The sequence below is a fragment of the Prinia subflava genome, chromosome 8 (assembly GCF_021018805.1).
Source record: "Prinia subflava isolate CZ2003 ecotype Zambia chromosome 8, Cam_Psub_1.2, whole genome shotgun sequence".
Taxonomy (NCBI): domain Eukaryota; kingdom Metazoa; phylum Chordata; class Aves; order Passeriformes; family Cisticolidae; genus Prinia; species Prinia subflava.
The window spans coordinates 25,699,855-25,715,021 of record NC_086254.1 but is presented as its reverse complement, the minus strand read 5'-3'; the positions used below and the strand labels follow the sequence as shown (position 1 = coordinate 25,715,021).

The window sequence follows — 15,167 nt, the reverse complement described above, 5'->3', positions numbered from 1 at the left end:
GTCACGGCCCGAGGGAGGGGCCGGCCCGCCCCGCCCCCGCCGTGCGGGGCCCGCCCGTGTCCCCCGAGCCCTCCCGGTGCTGTCCCATCCCGTCTGTCCGGGCGCTTTGCCCGCGGGAGGGACCGGCGCGACCCCCGGCACCGGGGCAGCCGCGGGGCTCAGTGACCGCCGCTCGCCTCTCCCCGGGGCTGGCGGAGGACGGTGTCCGGCGGGGGACGGTGTCCGGCGGAGGAGGGTGTCCCGCGGGGAATCCCCTCGGCAGGACCAGCGGGGAATCGCTCCGCGCCCCCCCGGAGCCCCGCGCAGCTCGGCCGGAGCTCCCGGGGGGCCGGGCTGGGGCGGGGGCATCTCGGCAAAGGTGTCGCACCGGACCCCGCAGAAACGGGATGCTCCGACTCGGGCTGAATAGCTTGGTTTGGGAATCTGTTTGAAGAGGGAAGCTGCTTTTATGGGTTGTTTTTGTGCTCCTCCCCGTTCTGCGCAGGGTGCCGGCAGAGGGGCAGCTGGTCTGTACACGGTGATGCTGGTCAGGTCTTCTTGAAGTTCCGACCTGTAAAAACCAGGGATGTGTTCTAATCACTCTCCCAGTAAAGCCCTGTGGAGTGCTCGGTCAGCACTTGCTGGGATTGTGGGGATTCTCATCTCGTGTCTGCCTTAGACTCTGATTTGTCTCTGCGTAGAACTAATGCTGAGGAATGTGCTCACCTACACGGAAATTTCTTGGGCTGGCTCAAGAGCTGTGGTTATCCTGCAGCTGACCGAGTCCCTGTTGTGAGACAGGTGCAAGTTTGCAAAATTTGGGGGATGACCCTTTGTATCAGAGAATTTTCCATCGATGCCGTGGGTGGGCCATTCACTCCTGTCACAGAAGCTCAGATTCAGGCTGGAAGGAACCACGGTGGGGACACCTGGTCCAACCTCCCTGCTCAGGCAGGGTCACCCCAGAGCAGAGGGCACAGGATTGTGTCCAGTGGAGGGAAACACCCCAACCTCACCTGTACAGCAAAGGATTTCTTCCTCATGTTCAGGTGGAACTTTCTAAGCATCAGTTTTACACCGTTGCCTCTTGTTCTATCACTTGGCACCACTGAGAAGAGCTTGGCTCTGTTTTTACATAAATATGTGGAAAACATTTTGCTACTCTTAAATAATAAAATGGGGTTTGGCCATTTTTGAAAGCAGGTGCAAACAAAGCAGTTATGTCTCTATTGTGTTTTGGGGGGATTTAACCCAAATTTATCACATCTATCACACTGGGACATGTGCTTGCTGTTTTTCTTTAAGCAGCAATTTCAAAGTTAAATGTGCATACATCTAATTTAGGAGTCACTTTCGGGCTGTGTGTCCCACACATTGAGTTAATTTAATGACCTTCACGGGAAAGAAAAAAAATTGTGGGTGTGGATTTAATGGTGGAGCTTGATAAGAAAATTCATCCAAGATTCCATTTGAGGGAGGCCTGAATGTGGCTGTTGGGGTGGGGTGAGCTGCTGCATCCAGCAAGTGGGAATATTGTCCTGAGAACAGAATCCACAAAAGGGTTTAAAGGAAAATATCAAAGAGTTTCTGGTTCAATGAGCTCCGTCCCTTCTTGCTGTGTGTAAGGGAGATCCTAAGGAAAAAGAGGCATGTGGAGGTTTAATCTAAGCTGTGTCATCGTGCCATGGAATACATTAAGGTGCCAAGTGAGATAATGAACCAAATCTATTTTTAGTCCTAAAAGTAGAGGAAGTAGCAAGTTTTAAATGGTTTTTCTCTATATAGCTTTTAGGTCATGCTAGAAAATGCTGATGGTTTCTAGTGAATTCTGTGAAAGTCTGTTTGCACTAATCAATAGCTGCCTTCTGAGATGAAGAATGATACTGATTTTGTGTTTAAAGTGTAGGGTTGAGAAGTTTCATATCAGATTTAAGCATTTGTATAAGACTGAATATATTAAAATAAATTCAACCCAAGAAAATATCTCCAAGACATCTTTAGTACCTCTATAGAAGCACAGAGGGTGAGAGGGATGTATTTTTAACCAGTTCTCATACTGCTTGTCTCTGTAGATGACACTTTATAGGATTCCTTTGGATTTAAAATATTGTCTGGTACAAAACAGTCCAACAGGGCTGGAATCTGCCTTGCTTTTCAGTTTGATAAAGAGAATTTTCTCTCATCCCTGACAAACCAAGCATCAAGAGGCTCAGTCTAGGGATAAATCTCTGGTGTGGTTTGTGCCAGCTGATGGAGCTGCCCCTGGACCTTGTTCTTTCCAACATGAACCATCATCGTGTTTGGGAGAGGAGGTACCAAAAAAAAGAATATTGTGTTGAACTATTCAAATTTTCCTTGCTAAATAATGTCTCTTGTGTTAAAAGCAGGGTTGTCTGCATGTCTTTTCATTTAAAATCACAGAGGTGATGATGATGTATCTGTGGCACTTTGTACTTCCTTCCCTTAAAGCAGGCTCTGCATCCTTCTGGGGCAGGGCTTTAGAGAGGGAAAAACAAATGTGAGGCCAAGTCTTGTCTTCATGTTGAAAAACCAACACCAAACAGGAACGGAGCCTTTTCACAGAAGTAAATAGAAGCTGAGGGAGGCAGGCACTGACTAATATATTCCAAGTATATTGATTTGTAAATCCCTCTGAAATTGGAATGTAACTAAGCTTGGTTCTACCTGTGGGTACAAAGCACCTGAAAAATTGTCAAATTTCCATTTACTGCTTCATATGATTCTGTAAGTGTCACAAACAAAACTATTTGCAGGACCAGAATGGCTGTCAGTAGAAACATGACTCTCCTTTTGTTTGGTTTATTTTCTCACTATAGGAGTATTGTGGTAAACAAGTTTTCAGCATGGACCCAGAAAGTCCAATGATCTGATCTGTCTAGCTATCTCTCTGAGGATTTCTAGTCTTTTATATTTACAATGAAAAGTTATGATGAAATTTTTCTACCTTAATAGCAAATATCTCTGCAATTGGCATCCATTCAGTTGCAGGAAAATACTTCTTGAAATTAAATATCCACACAAGGAACACAGAAGAGAAATTAAATTTTTTATGATTTTATTTATTTTGTTGTATAGTCCACATCCAAACCAAGGCATGTCCATTTGATGTGACTTTCCTTGATATTTTTTTTAAATGCAACTATATAAATGGTTTGGATGATTTGGTTAGTTTGTTTTCTCTCTGACAGACAGCTGAATGCCTGTTGTATGAGCTGGTTATATAAAGAGAAATCCAATCTTGTGTTAGAAAGGAATGGTTCTCTGGGGAGAAAGAAAAGAGGTGAGTCATGTCAGAGCTGTTTTTCTCGAATCAGCAGAATATTAAACAACCTCATTTTCCTTCATCTGAAGCCTACATGTGATGTCTGAGCAGCACTGATGTGGGGGTTTTGTGTTGCTATTTAGGAAAACGAATTCAGGGTACATTTGGATTGACAGTATCAGCTCTCATGTTCAAATCGTTCTGATGACCAAGGCACAGACAGCCTTGCTAGGAGCAGTTTTCTTAGATGCAGCAGCAGAAAACATTTGTTCTGCTGCCTGTGAGTCTTAACCTAGTTTTTTGAGATTTTTATGCCAGCTTGTTGTAGCTCAGCATACTCACCATAACAGAGATGAGCATTCCCATGCTCAAACAGCTCCTGTCTCTATTTACTTTGTTGGGGGTTTTTCCCCTCAGATGCTTTCTTTGTAAAGAGGACACAGAGCCTATTTTGAGCCTTTGTTTGTCAAGACCATAAATGCATGTCACCAAGAAGAGATAAAATATCACCCAGCAGTCACAACTTTGTAAGTACAAAGACTTGTAACACGTCTTCTCCAAAGTAGTACTGCAGAAAGGAAATAAAAAATGAATAAGCATCAGGGGCTTGTTTATTGGGGGCCTCATGTGCACAGTGAGAATCTCTGACACTCAGGAGCTATTCTGGCAGTGGCCCACCTGATTTTCATATTTGATTTCCCTCACAGCTCCAGTGCTCACTCCCTTTTTACAGGTGAAGGAACAGGAAAAGAGGCTGGGAAAAATGTAAAGGAGGGCCCTCAGCTCAGTTCCCTGCCCTTACACACAGCTCTTCTCACATCCTTCTATGCTGTGATGATGGGAAGGGGAACCTCTACCCTTATTTTAAATTATGCAGCTTATAATAGTAACAGCTCCCTGTGTGGGGAGGGAACTCGCATCTGCAACACTCCGAGGCCAGCAGAGAGCTCCAGGACGTGGTCACTGAGCACGGGGACTGTGCATGAGCAGCAGGGAGGAGGCAGCTCTGTGAGGTGCTGTCAAAGCCAGCGAGGCTCCACGTGATGTCCCACATGAATGTTGCTTGTGCCGGTTTGAAGGGATGAATCTCATGATCCTCTCTGTTTTTTTGTTCCCCTTAGACCTCAAGGATGCCTGAGGAGGAGGGATGTACATGTAAATTCCATTGCAGGTCCAAATTTCCCTCCTTTCCACGTTTTGGGGAATTAATGTTCTTGTATATGGAATATCTTGGTTTTTTACAGGCACTGTGTTCTTAAAAAGCCACACGGCTGGAAGTTCCTTGTTCTCTCTTCCATCATCAAAGTATTCCACAATCTCAAATACCCAAAACTACAAAAAAAAAAAAAAAAAAGTGCAGATATGTGGGGGCTCTGAAACCATTTTGATGTAATTGAGACCCTGCAAGCTCTATGAATTAATACAGAAAAATCCAGTGAACTGTTTCTTGTTACATTTGTAACAACAGTCCTGCAATTCTACAATACAGGATAGTAGAAATAGCTCTTACAGTGTAAGATCCAAGACTTTCTAAATAACTATTTGGAGTTAAATTCCATTTGGAAACAAAATACCTCTGAAAAAGAAAAACCTCTGACTTGCTTGTGCTTTGCATGTCTTTGCATTTTAGAAGCAACACAGTTCATTTTTGCCTCAGAGATAGGTTTGGATAACTTGTAGCCTGATCAGAGATGTCATTTCTTCTTATTATATATTGCATTCAGACAGTACATTCTGATTCAGATCTCATCTTGTTGCCAAATCTGGAATAATTTTGACGTACACATTTTTCAAATTAATTCGAACAGTGAAGATCATTCAGTTGTCAGCAGAAGTGGAAAGGGGAAAGTGGTGCTCTGTGCTAATTAGATGAGAGCTGACGAGGCTTTGATGTAGAGTTGCAGGACAAAATCCTGATTCTGCTCATGCCAGTACCTTTCAACGTTTACTTCAATGGCATTTTGTTATTGTCACTTCATTTCTGGTGGTATTTCACACTCTGACCACAATACACAAGAAATTCAGCTGTTGGAAAGGTAAAATATTTTAGGGGCCAGTGACACATGGAACAAGTGACAGAGCTTCCATCAGTAGGTCACACTTTGCAGTTCTTTGGGACCTGAAATCCAGTGAAGACCACAACAATCGGGATTTATGAGCATCTCTCAGAAGATACAAACTCTGAAGTTGGGCTTCAATTCATGGAAGGAAATACAGGAAGTCTAGAGCTGATCAGCAGCTGAAGACAAGAGAATGAAAAATCAAATTGATTGGAACTCCCAATAAGCAAGGTCCAGTTTAGCAGAGCAGTTTCTCTTCTGAGACTGAAGCTGTGCATTGCACGACAGCCCAGAAGTCGTGGCCAGCCCTTCCAGGTCTCACACTGCAGTGTGAGAACTGATTTAAAGCTTGGGGTTTGAGCTTTCCCAGGCAGACCTGCTGTGGTGGCCTCATGCTACACCTTCATTCTTCTCTGAGTGTGTTGGGCTTATTTCTGTCTGGGATAATCTCTGGGCTCGTTCCATCTACTCAATTTCCTACTCACCAGCTCCTGAAGCAAGACTTGGGAACGGAAGCAGAACATCCACCAATAAATTTCTGGAATTTCTAATTTCATTTTAAGGACAACTAGGAGTTCATGCATTCCTACACAGCAAAGTTACTGTTTCCTCAGAGCTGAGGGGTTTAGGCAGCAGTTCACATCCTCATTGAGGCAGAATGTGGATGTGCAGCAAGATCACTGCTGGGGAGGTTGTGCTTTGCCGTTTTGCAGATGCAGTGAGTCATCCGAGAAACCATTCCTCAGCAAAACCCAGCTAACTTGGTTTACTTTTTAAATATCAGGTTTTTTGCACAGTTGTGGCCATTGCCATGGCAGCAGGAGCTCGTGGGCCATCCCTGCCCTCGGGAGGAGCTCAGTGTGCTGTTTTAATGCCATCTTGCTGTGAGCCTGGGAAGGCCAGGCTGCTCAGCAGCTCCATCACAGCTCCCTTCATGGACACAGGCACTTTAACCTGCAAAGATAGCCCAGGACAGAGTCAGATGGATCTTCTGTTCCATGACTTCCAAGGCTGGAGGTGGATGTTGTCATAAGCAAAGCCAGAACAATGTAATCATGGAATTTTCTGTGCTGTCCTATTGTGAAAAACACTCTGCCAGCCTTGCTTCAACCAGCCTAGACTGTAAAGAGAGCAACATCTCCAGACCCTGCAGCGGGATCCCAAATGTTTTGGAAATAAATCCTTTAACATCTTTCTCCAACAAGTAAAGTGCAGACTTTGCCTGGAAAATTCTTCCAGTCAAGTCAAAAATCAGGTGCTTGTCACAAAGAGTCTCTTTGTTTTTACTTGTCCTAATATGTCCCTCTCATTGTTATACAAATGTATCCTTTTAGATCTAGAAACGAAAAAATGCTTTGCTAAGGAATTCCCAACACCAGTTTAATATAATCTGTGAACGACACAGATACTTTAAACTTCTCTCTCCTACAAATAAATTCTGCAAGACCAAGTGCTTCAAGTTTTAAGATTCAGTTGCAGAGCTAGATTTTTTAATGATTATTATTAATATGTAGTCTAAAAATGTTTTATTCTAACCCAATGTGAAATACAGAGATTGGAACACAAACTTTTGCTAAATATGCAATTAATTGTGTACATGAATGCTTAGAAATCTTGTTTGCCATTTGTAAGCCTGTGTGTTGTATGGAGATGGAGATTCATGCAGTAAGGATTGTATGACCCATGGTTTTTATAATTAGGTAATTATACCCTTGCTTAATGAACTAGCAAACAGGGTTTTTTTGCTGATGTTGCTTTTCCCCCTCTCCTAGAAAGTGGAAATAATTCCAATTAGATCAGTCAAGGAAGATGCCAGTAGGTTTGCTTCTTCCAAATCATTCAGAAGTCATGAATTATTTTAACATTTAATCTTCTTTCTCCCTTGGCTTCTTGGCTGTTACAAAAATTCTATTTATTAATGCATTACGAACCGAAGTTGTCAAAATCAATCTCTGTCTCCATTTGTAAGGCTGTTCTATATGTGCAGTACAGGACAGTATGTCCCTCTGAAATTTCCATGTGGGCTCTGACCGGATTTCCTGAGTGGAAGATCAGCTGCCACCACAGGAATGTCACAGCCTGTGCATTCTACCCAGGGCAAGTGTCATCTCCATGCTGCTTACAGAGATATTTCCAGGGCTGGAAAATGCAGTTACTGGCACCACATTTGGATCCATTTTCTATTCCTCTTGTGTTTTAACCTGCATTTTCCTATCCAGGGCAATGAGGAGCTCTTCTTAAGCTCATAGGGAGCTGTATTTAATTATAATTGGCAGCCTGCAATCCTTTGTGCTGTCAAGGAAATCCTGGAGCTAATGGATGATACTGCAAACCCTTGGTGGTTGTTTTACACTCAGCAATTTGTTCTTTATTTAGCTGAATAAATGTCTGATGGAGCTGAGAGAATCCACTGAGGAAACGCTGTTAGAGAGGAAATTCTTGGTGTACCAACCCTAGGAATTAATTTATTGTCTTAAAGGGTAATTTCGCCATCTAGGCTTTATTCATGCCTCTGAAGCAATAAATATCAACCTATAATTTATTAGTAATAAGACAATTTACAAAAGCAGTGTAACCTGCCAATGGTTATGAAATGTGTCACTAAGTGTGGGCAGAGGATAATTGTCTCTGCTCAGATGCTTTTATGCAGGACCGATGGCTGGTTCCTGAATTGTGTTTTACACAGAGTTTTAATAGCCCAGACTAGGCACCCATTTTGCAGCGTGGCTGTCTCAACTGCAAAGAGCAGATCAAGCAGAAGGGAATGATTTCCCCTTCTGGGAAGTTTGTGAGACACCTCATACTCCTCCTCACCATCACCACATGTGTTAAATTTGTTCTGTGTAACTTCAGGCACATCAATATTTGCAGCTCTGTTGTGGAATTGAGTCCTAAAGGAAGAAGCAGCCCCGGGCAGTGCAGAGCACTGATGCAAACACAAACGCCCGCTCTCTCCCTGGGCAGTAGTGGCTGACTACAGGGGCAACCGAATATTTCAATAATTCTGTGTATTTTTAGACTTGGCAGTGCAGCCTGCCGGGGTTTTTTGACTGGCAGCCACTAGAGAGCACTACGGGATTGTCTCTTTTCCAAAGCAGGATGTGGTGAACTACGGTGTGAAACGCTTTTTTCACGTCTCTGAAGAGTCCTATTGTTCTGTACAAAATAGAGGATATGAAACCAAGATTTTAGCACCTCTGGTATTTTGCTTTACACAACTATTATTCATGGTGGCTTCTTTCAGCAACGTGTAATTCTCACTCAGTAGAGTTTCACTGGGTCTCCTGTAGCAATTAATGTACAGGCTATTTGTACTGTAAGGCTGAATGATGATGTTTGCTGCCTGCTGCACAGATAACCTCGGGAGAATCTTTAGCTTATCCTTAGAAAAAAAACTTCTGCCTCAAATCAGCAGTGAATGGAGTGTATCTATGTAAAATACATAAACTCAGAGAAATGGTGAATTAAAGGAGAAATGCTGTGTGAATTAACTTGTTCGTCTCTCCTGATCCAAGTATTTGATGTTTCCTTATCTGACTGATGCTGCATTTTTTTAGATCTCGTGGCCTATCTTTCATATTCCCCCAGGAAAAAAAAAAAAAAAAAAAAAAAAAAAAAAGGTGTTATTTTCATTAGAAGTACCTGTGCCTTCAGATTGTTTTTTTCTCTTTTCATACATCCTTCTGAAATCTGCTGGACTTTTCATGTTTACACTTCACCCTTTTAAAGCTCCTGGGTGCTTTTTGGGAGGACTTTCTCATTGAAATCACTGGTATCTTTCAGCTTATTTTATGAGCAGAAGGCTGTAGCTTAAGACTTGGTAGTGCCTGTGAAGAAAACACCTTCTCAGAAGATAATGAGGATCCCAGAAGTCCAAAGTTTTCCTCCCCAGGTCTGCAGCTCCAGTTGCAGTGAGTGGGGAGTGCAGCTGTGGTCAGCAAAGGAATTGTCACAGAACGGAGTTTCCTTCCTTCCTTCCTTCAGAAACTGGTGCTGAGGGACAGAGCTACTTGTTCTACTGAAGTGAAATTTTTCTGTCAGCATTATTGAGTCAGAGCAGCTGGAGGGGAATAAACTGGATTCTGGAGAGATTAAATGTTGGGGCCAGCTGTGTAAATGGAATATGTGGTTATGTGAACAACCCCTCTCATAACGCTGGTATTCATCACATCATCCTAACAGACACTGTTACAGACCAGACCTAGGAAAAAACCTCCCCTGGGCTTTCGATCCCAAAATTAGTTTGCCAATCTGTTTATGTCAGTGTTAAACTTGAAATCCTAATTAGCAGGATTGGTTTGAAGTACTTGGTGACAAAGCCCACGTTTCTTCTCTGACAGTTGAACCAAACTATTAAAAATAATAACTCACAGGTGTCCCTGTACGTTTGTTGGGTTTGTTTGAGGGGTTTTTTGCAGTTCTTCTTCACAAATAATGAAGAAACTTCATAAGAGAGACTCCAATTCTACTCACCTTTCCAGAATGCTCAGCTGGGAAGGGATTTGACCATATGGAAAATGTTACTGGCTTTAAATCAAGTGATGAAATGTAAAAGTTACTCAAACAATCTGTTTAAACAACTTAGAATAAACAACATTCAGGATATGGTGTTTTAAAAAATTCTGACATCTATAAAGTTTTTAGGAATATTTGGGGCTTTTTTGGAGTTTTCCTGGACATCCTGGACCAAGATCCCTCCCAGGAATACCTGGATTGAGACCTCTGTTATGATTTACTGTACTGAGAAATTTTCAAAGAATTTCCTATCACTTGCAGGGAATGAATTGATCTAAATCTTTTCTACTTTTCCTGGGCTATGCAAGTATTCCTGAATGTGTGACCTTTCCAGGAATTCCTGAACAGAGACCTTTTTTAGAGTTCCTGGACATACAACCTTTCTTTGCATTTTCCCACTTTTTTAGGGATTCCTGGATCTAGAACCTGAAGTAGTTCCTGTGGTGTTGAAGGAATTTCCCATCCTAGATTTAGACCCTTCCTAAGAATTTTCCCAGGTTTCCTAGGAAATCTTGGATCTAAACTCTTTCCAGGAATTGCCTTCAAAAGTCCCTACAGGAACTCCAGTAGCTCCTCACATCCCATATGCCCTGATTTTGTCTCTAGGTCTGGAAATAGCTGTTACCATTTTTGCTGTCAGAGATAAGCATCAGTCTGTGCAGAGCTGAGGAGCTGGAGGCATCCTGCAAAGAAACTCTTTGAATTCCTATCTAAAATCACTTACCAGAAAATTGATTTTTTTTTTCTCTGAAAACTCACTACTAAACACACTGCCCCCAGGAGTGACAGTAAAACAGCTTTGAGTGCAATCTGCATTCCCTCCATTCTCTGACTCCCCTGTCCCTCTCACAAAGTCAAAAATTATTCACAGGGACCTTGTTAGTTAATACATCAACTCCTCATAGCAGCATCCATGCAAAGGCCACTCATAAAATGTTTACTCTGCTCCTTCTGCCAAATGCTCAGAGCCAAAGCCTTAATTGGACTTGAAAAATAGGGTTATATTTTTCCCTTTAGGGCACTGGAGTTTTAAACTGCTGTCTGGCTGTTGTCCTCAGTCCTGTATTAACTTTCATGGTCTATGTGAAAGTAAATCCAGTCTTCCCAGAATGGTCTGTTGCAAAGGTGATTTTGTTTTTCTGAGGAGGAGAAACACAGGGACAGTGATGTCTGATCAAGAAACTCTGATCTGTCAGAGCTTCCTGAAAACTTCTAACCCTGCTGGCTTTCTTTTAGCACCAAAAAAAACAAAAGAAAGAAAGACAGAATTCATAAATATGTAGATGCTTCCTAGATGTTTCCATGCAGGTCTCTTCCTAAGCAAGAGATGATCTCCAGCTACACATGTTCAGCACCAGGAGGTGCCAGTCCCTTATGAGCCCAGTAAAAAAGGCACAGAGCTGCTCTAAAGTGTCACTTTAAATTATATTTATTAGACCTGACTCTATAAGAAAGGAGTAGTACAGATAATCCTCTGTCCCAAAAGAGATATGAACTGGGGCTTGAATTCTTGTGGATTCAAAAACAAAATTTCAGGTTGTAGTTTCTCCATTCCCTTCCTTCCTTTTCACATCCTGTTGTTTTACATCAGTTTAGGAAAATGAGCCAAAGCACCCATTTCTGTACCATCCCTGAAATGAAGCAGGTGTGGAACCATTTGTTATTTGTCACTCTTGGAATAGAACTTGTATTTTTGGAAGTGACAGCAGAGAGAGCAGTCTACATGAGCCAGTTGTTAAAGCTTCCTCCTTCGTGAGTTCAGTTTGAGTGGTGCATTTTTCAGTCCTAATGTCGTGTTGAACTTACCTTGCTTTCCACTAAGCACGAATCATTCTCCTTGATTAATGCTGATAATAAAATTACATCCTGGAAGCCCTGTAGGATGAGGAATAATTACTGAGGCACTGCAGGAATGAAGGAGTCAGCTGCCTTCTTAAGAGTACCCTTCAGAAACTCCAGACTGCCTCTTTCATAATCATTGCACAATATGAGCTGGCAAAAAGCAGCATTTGAGAAGAGCTTGAACTGCAAAACTGGCATGACAAGTTAGAGAAACCACTTTTCTGTGCCTCCTGGTGTAATGTTACACTGAAAGGCTGCTGTGTCAAGAGAATTACTACAATCAGAAACATGGAGAATTTAAAATTAAGAATTAAATGACACTGACTTATAATGCCTGTAAATGATGTTACTCGAAGTAGCTGGCTTTCATCAAAACTGGAGTTAATTTGGTCAAATTACCAACACATTTCTTTTCACTGCTTCTTGCAAACCAGCTCTAATTATAACCTTAAAATAGCATCTTTACTGGAAAAAAAAGCCCCAAGACATGGGTCAGCAATCTCTTTCCCTTAGCTCAGATATCTTATTTAAATTTTTTGTGTTTAATTTTCCCCAACAAAAGCACGTTAGCTGAAGCAGGTTTTTCAAATGGGAGCTTTTCAAATGGGAGCTTTTTGCGACTTCTTTGGGTTAAGATATAAAAGTTATGGTACATTAAAAAACCAGTTCTTTTTTTCTCCCCGTTTTTTCATCTAGTTTTCTCATTTACTTGTTGCAATCAGGCAATGTCTACCAGCAAACTGGCAATTAAGATTTTAGAACTCTCATTCTTGCTTTACGTGAGTTGTTTGGACACGTCCTGCAGTAAACAAGTAAAACAAAAAGGCCAAGCAAAACCTCTAAAAGGAAGGACACAGAAAGATATCTGCCCATGTATATTATGAAGGGTGGAAATATTAAAACTGAGTAGTCCTCTCCTCTTTTTGATGTGGGATTTTTAACCAAACACTAACGGTGCTGGGAATTCCATATTGCAGCTGACTGAATTTCATATTGTTACCCTCAGCTCTGTAGTATCTGGTACAGCATCACTTTCCTTGCAAATATTGAATTTCTCATCTTCAAAGCTGACACAGATGGTTTCCATAATGCACTTGGGAAAATGCTCTTTGGGACAGAATTTTTCACTTAGCAATGACCAATGGCTACGTTTACTTTTCCCAGTACCTGGAACCAGGGTTTGGCTGTGAGATTTGTTCTCTCTCTGGTGCTGAACACCAAAGGAATAAAAATCGTGGTCAAAAAACCAAGTTATTTCAGGGTATAAATAGTTCAAACCATTGAGTGAACTTAAAATGCATCAGTTCCTTGGCAGGGTTGCCAAACAGACCTTCCTACCCCAGGACAAGATAATCCACCTCCCATTCACCTCCTGAGGTGAGACAAGGATTTATCCCCTTTTGAAATATCTGCTTTTTAGGGTAAAGATGTGCATGTATCTGTTTCTCATGGAATAACTGCAGCTCTTCAGGTTTATCCCCTTGCTTGCCCTGCAGAAACATCTTTGTGTGTTCCAATCCTCTGCATCTTTTTTTGTGGGCATAAAGGAGTAATAATATTTGTAATAGCCCTGTTGAGTAGTGTAAGATCACCAGATAAAAGTGTAATACTTCCTAATTTACATATGATATAAATTATTTGACCAAGGATTAGGAATCAAAACAGCACAGTAGGTTGGCTTATTTATAGGCTTGGGGTTTTTTGACTATGGCTGTGGGAATGGGAAGATCAGAAATCAAAACTACCCTGTTTCCAGTTTGCTCACATTAAAGCCCCCTACATTTTTTTTTCCATAAATTGCTGTGCAAATTTACTCCTGAAGGTATTTTTTCTAAAACCGAGTTTCAATAGCACTTCAAAAAATTATTTTTCCCTCACATAATTTCCTCAAATGAGTGCAGATTCTTCAATAATTCAGTGAACTGAACTTTATTATCTCATTCTGTTCTATTTCAGAAGGTGAAGATTAGCTCTTTTGGCTGAAACTAGGTGTTAATTGATGCAGCAGTGTCATGGAACTGCACCTTCAGTTTCTCCATTCGAGAGAAAAAATGCATTATTTAAATGCTGAGCTTCCTTTTATGAAGCATATTTGCAGACTGAATACTTTCTGCTCATTCTAACCCAAGCACAGACACTCTTTACAGATAAGTACAGATGTAAACTATGACCTGAGCATTAGAGGTTCAAATTCTGTATGAAAGCTGAATATTAAAGCCTTTGTATAGAATCTGGTGCTTATTTCTCCAGCTGCTAAAATACCAAGCAGGCTTGCAAAACATCCTGGTGCAGGAACTGGTGCAGCCAAATCCATGCAGCAACCTCTGTGCCTTTATTGATATTGATTCGTGTTCTCAGAGAGCCTTTGTTGGTTTGGTGCTGCCATTTGGGTGAATTTCTGGACAAAATATTAATGAAAGATCCCAGAAGCCATCCCTGTTTATATCAAGGGGGAATCCACTGCCTGCCAGGGCTCTGTAGCCTTGAGGTCTGGGGTTTAGTAAGAGCAGGAACATTCCCATGTCTGCTCCATGGAAATGGCTTTGGGGCACAAATTCCATGCCTGGCCCTTTCAAAATTTGCTGCTACATTAAAATAATCTTCTGCACCAAGTACGCATTATGCAGATATGTAAATGAAGATAAAATCCAAAGTAATCTGGTACAGTTTGGATACCATGGAAATGCTGCATAGTCCCACCAGCACAAAGTTATCTTTCCTTCTGTGTGAAATAATATGTCTTGGTTTCCAGCTAATCATTTTAATCCTTTCATTCTACAAAGAAATGGAGGAAAATTTGTTTTCAGCAGGGTAAATCTGTTAAACCAGCTCCGATTTTATGTTACACCTGACCACTGATTCTTGGCCTAACATCTTAGCCTGCAGGGTCTACACAGCTTTCTCCCTCTGTTTCCCAGGGAAAAGAAGGTTTTGTTCCTGGGGAGATCAGTGGCAGAGCCTGAACTCTGTTCTGATCTTAACGGGTTATTTTCTGCAGAAGGGAGAAGCTGCAAAGCAGAAAATCAGTGGAAACTTCTAAGATGTTTCTACAAACATAAATCTTCCTTGATTGCCTGGCTTGGTTTTAAAGACATGTAAATTTTCAGCTTACCCAAGGATCTCACAGAAAACCTAGTTCCTGAAGTTTCTTTTTCCTCCCAGTTTTTTCATCCACTTCCTATGTACAGAGTAGATTTATTGATATTCTTCAAGAGTATCATGGACAAACAGTGGCTTTGTTTATGCTCATTCTAGTGGAGCAGCAAGAAAACAATTTCACCTGTGCAGACAAAAGTGAATTTTGCAATCCAAAGCCTGAGGGCACAACTAATTACCCTGAGGGGGTGGGACTTGCTAGGACAGCTTGATTAAATTGGGGTACTGAGAGAAACTGGGGGGAAAAAAGAGGTTGCTTCTCTTTTTTTCTTCCTCCTGGCCACTGCCCCTGGTGTGCTTGGAGCCATTCCTCAGGGACAGAAGTTGCCCTC

At 41.8% G+C, this 15,167-nt stretch overlaps 1 long non-coding RNA gene across 1 annotated transcript; it reads right to left on the bottom strand.

Moving 5' to 3' along the window:
• Positions 1-4,816: 4,816 nt before the first annotated feature.
• Positions 4,817-14,882, bottom strand: LOC134552989 (uncharacterized). The gene is made up of 3 exons (XR_010081002.1): positions 14,792-14,882; positions 11,644-11,712; positions 4,817-6,276 (listed from the first exon to the last, which is right to left on the bottom strand). It is a non-coding gene; the product is annotated as an uncharacterized LOC134552989 (long non-coding RNA).
• Between the last annotated feature and the right edge of the window lie 285 nt (positions 14,883-15,167).